This window comes from Arachis stenosperma, chromosome 2 (genome assembly GCF_014773155.1).
Source record: "Arachis stenosperma cultivar V10309 chromosome 2, arast.V10309.gnm1.PFL2, whole genome shotgun sequence".
Lineage (NCBI taxonomy): Eukaryota > Viridiplantae > Streptophyta > Magnoliopsida > Fabales > Fabaceae > Arachis > Arachis stenosperma.
Window position 1 is genome coordinate 14,914,149 of NC_080378.1, and position 4,639 is coordinate 14,918,787.

Sequence of the window (4,639 nt, forward strand, 5' to 3'; positions counted from 1 at the left end):
AGTACACAGTGATGTTTGTTCCATTTGGCTGGACTTAGTGAGACAACTGGGCGATGTCAGCTGTCACCATTTGTTAACCGGTTCCAGGGACTAAATTGTATAACACTATAACATCTTTGATGGTCAGGGGACCGATCTGACATTTCCATATCGTTGAAAGAGGTTTAGTCATTTGAAAAAATGGTGAGAGAATGGAATGTGTATTTACTCTTGATATTAAAAGGTTTTTTTGTTCGCAAACCTGTTAAAGTTAAAACAAGTTTTTTGTTTGTAAAATGGTTTAAACTGTAACATTTTTCTGTGGTTAACTACATTAGGGAAAACCGGAAAACAAAAGAAATTACAATCTTGTTGAGTCACAAGATGCATGGTGATGCTGCACCTGTTTGAGCCATGCTACCAATAGCAACTGCATTGCAGCCAAACACCCAAAGCAAGCTTTGAACAACACTACCGGAACCTTTGCAACACGCTCTTGTCCCTCACCCATTCTCGCTCCCTTCCAAAGGGGCTTCAGCTCCACGGCCATATCCTCAAGACTGGCCTCAACTCCGTTCCTTTCCTCTCCCATCACCTTATTAACTTCTACTCGAAAACTTGCCTCCCCCACTTCTCCCACAAAGTGTTTGACGAAAGTCCCCATAGAACCCTCAGCACATGGAGTTCCTTAATCTCTTCTTTCGCCCAAAATGAACTCCCATTGCTTGCTCTACACTCATTTCGCCGCATGATCCTTAATGGGGTCCGTCCAAATGACCACACTTTCCCCAGTGCCACCAAGTCATGCGCCATATTGGGCGATCCCCACGTCGGGGAATCAGTGCATTGTCTCGCCCTCAAGACTGGGTATGTGGTTGATGTGTTTGTTGGGAATTCCATTGTTGATATGTATGCCAAGTGTGGCAAAATTTGGTGTGCGAGGAAGGTTTTTGATGAAATGCCCGAACGAAATGTTGTTTCTTGGAGTGGGATGATATCTGGGTACGTGCAGATGGGTGAGGATGAAGAGGCTCTGGGATTGTTTAAGAGGGTGATGGCTGACGCAGATGTTGGGGTTAATGATTTTACTTTGTCTAGTGTTTTGAGGGTTTGTGGAGGATCCACATTGCTTGAGTTGGGGAAGCAAGTACATGGATTGTGCTTTAAGACGAGCTTTGATTCATCGAGTTTTGTGGGGAGTTCATTGATTTCTTTGTACTCTAAGTGTGGGGTTGTGGAAGGAGCTTACTGGTTTTTGAGGAGGTGAAGGATAGAAACCTTGTCATATTGACTGCAATGCTGGTTGCATGTGCTCAGCATGCCCATACGAGTAAAACATTTGAGCTCTTCAAAGAGATGGAGAGTGTTGGGACGAAGCCTAATTTCATAACCTTTTTGTGCATGCTCTATGCTTGTAGCCACACTGGGTTTGTTGAGGAGGGACAGTATTACTTTGAGATGATGAGAGGCTATGGCATTGAACCAGGGGTACAACATTATTGCACAATGGTGGATTTGCTTGGCCGGGCAGGGAAGTTGCAGGAAGCAGTTCAGGTGGTTCAAGAGATGCCTATGCCACCAACAGAATCTGTCTGGGGAGCTTTGTTGACGGGGTGTAGAATACACAGGAACAATGAATTGGCATCATATGTGGCTGATAGAGTTTTTGAATTAGGTTCATTGAGCACAGGCGTTCATGTATTGCTCATTAATGCTTATGCTGCTGCTGGTAGATGGGAGGAAGCGGCAAGGGCAAGGAAGATGCTGAGGGATCGAGGAATAAAGAAGGAAACTGGTTTGAGTTGGGTGGAGGAAGGGAATAAAGTTGACATGTTTGTTGCCAGGGATAGGTCTCATGCAAAGACCACGAAAATCTATAAGAAGTTGGAGGAGTTAGGAGAAGAAATGGAGAAGGCTGGTTATGTTGCAGACACATCTTTTGTGCTGAAAGAGGTGGGAGGCGAAGAGAAGAATGAGACTATAAGGTATCATAGTGAAAGGTTGGCCATAGCATTTGGCCTCATTACTTTCCTGAAGGAGTGACCAATCAGAGTGATGAAGAATCTGCGTGTCTGGCGATTGCCACACTGCAATCAAGTTCATTAGCAAGTGCACTGGGAGGTTGATCATTGTGAGGGACAATAACAGGTTCCACCGGTTTGAGGATGGGAAATGCACTTGTGGAGATTATTGGTGATCATAATGATGCTGAATGACATTAGACTACTGATAACAAAGTTGGAGCAGTTCATGACTATAATACATCGTTCTTGAAGAACTGTTTTGTCGTTTGAACATTCTTGTCCTTTAGTGGTAAGTTTCCTCTTTGCTTGGGAACGTTACCATCTAGCTTGGTTCCAAAGGATCTATGTAGCAGCGTCTAGCAGTTTCCGGTTTTTGGTTGCATGGAGTCATGGACAAGGCATTTTTCTTTAAGCAATTGTATGCTGTAGATTGATCAAATGTTTCTTTTACTATTATTATTCTTAGTTTCTTACTCCTCAATTTTGTCGATCAGATTCATAAATTCACTTAAGATTAATTAATTACTCTGCCATTTCAATATTTTACAGCTTCTTTAGCAATTATTATCAATTGTCTTAGTAATCAACAAAAAGTTTTGGCATAAATTAATCATTCAACTACTCATGCAATTGCCTTTACATAGCATATTATTTGCATCCTTATTCAACTACTCATGTACTTCTCTCTTCTGTGATACAGAGCAGTGGATAGTGGATACTCAGGTATGATATTCAGGCTTCCACACCCTTGTTAGTCTAGCTACTTTTTGCATTAATTGAATGAAATAAGAAATTCACCTATTGTCTTATTGACCACTTTCTTGATCAAACCTTCCTTAGTCGTTTTATCCATAGGATTGGACCATAAATATTTTCGATGTGGTTAAGCCAAAGTCAGTTTCACGTTTAATATGTACTACTATTAGATACAACTTCTTATAATGATATTCCAATTGATTTGCAAAAAGGATAGGATTAAGGATCTGGTTTATAATAAATTCAAATATTCCTCTCCTTATGTTACCACATAATTGTAAATGTGCAATAATATGCTACTAAAGATAGGATTTTTGGCATCTTTCTGTTATTGAATTTTTTGTATATTTTATTTAGAGTAAACACCCAATCCGGTCCCTGTCCAATTTTCATAAGGACATAGCGATCCCTGTCCAAAAAAAAGGTACGTTCCGGTCCCTATCTTTGCATTCCGTGAGACATAGCGGTCCTTCTGTGCCTTCCGACGTTGAAAACAACTGGAATAAGCATACGTGTCACTTAACGGTGATGAGCTGGCTGCCAAGTGTCCTTGAAGTGCCAAGCTGTCAATTTAAAAATGGACAGGGGTCGATCTGTCCCTTTCTCCCAAATAAAAACGCTGTCGTTTTGTGTGGGATGGGAGGTTCAAATGCTGCGCTGCTTCACTATATACTCTGAAAATGTATCACTGTGTTCGACTGTAAACCCTAGAACAGCATGGTTCATAGTGAAGAACGTGGGTCGACATCAAATCGGCGAAGTGGAAGAGATGAAAACGAATCAAGTTGGAGTTTGAATATTACTGGGAGTGTGGGATCAAGGTGGAAGAAGAAGTGGGTTGCTCCAGAGTGTAATTGTGGAATTTATGCAATTTTGTTCATGTCTGGAACCGATATGAACCCAAACAGACTATTCTTTCGATGCCCATATTTCAAGGTAGGTTTATTAACATTTAAAATTTTGTTCACTTTGTTTCTCATTGATGGTCATACTTCAAGGTAGGTTTATCAAGAATTAAAATTATGTTCATTTTGTTTTTCAATAGATTCATAATAAAGAATATTATTTTGTAGACTCCAACACCTCATTGCAAATACTTTTATTGGCTTGATGATTATGTTGCATCATTCAATGAGGATCTTTTGTTCGGAGGTTTGAAGCTGAATCAGAATCATAAAGAAGATCATTCTTCTGCAGATGATAACAAAGTTAGGGAGCTAGAGGAAAGATTGGTTGGCTTAGAAATTGATTTGAAGAAAGCTAGATTGAATTTTAGTCAAATTAGATGCAGTAGTGTTGGATGTGTTATGTTGGCATTTGTTGCTGGAATTGTAGTTAGAAACCTGTTTAGTGGTGTAGTTTAGAGAGATCAAATGTTACTTCTGGAGTACTGTGAAACATGGTGATCTTGGTTGTTAAGTTGGTTAGGGTATGGCATTTGTTGCTATTGATTACTTTTGATGAATGAATATAAATATAATTAAGCTGGTTTTGTTTTTATATGTTCGTTTATTCAATTTTAAATACTGCAGTAGTATACATGATTTTGTAATAAAATAAGGCATTATAAATTTGTTGAAGAAAGTAAGAAGCCATCTGTTGAAAATTGAAACTTAAGACATGATACCATAATAATAGAATAAGGGAATCATCATAACAGCCCTTAATAATATAGTTATCCAAAAGAGTATTCAACCAACTATATCACTGGTTGCATGTCTACACAAGGTCCCTAATCAACATAGTTGTCGTAGCAAGTAATCTGATAACCAAAATAAACACAGTGCCCACAAGTTATTGTCCAAATTATCTTTTCTTCCTAGTTCCAAACTTTTAAACTATATCAACTACTCAATTCTTGTCAGGAGGCGCCTAATCCC

At 39.4% G+C, this 4,639-nt stretch overlaps 1 pseudogene; it reads left to right on the forward strand.

Annotated features, from left to right (window-relative positions):
* The first annotated feature begins 363 nt into the window (after positions 1-363).
* LOC130962613 (putative pentatricopeptide repeat-containing protein At5g52630) lies at positions 364-4,183 on the forward strand (annotated as a pseudogene).
* The last annotated feature ends 456 nt before the right edge of the window (positions 4,184-4,639 follow it).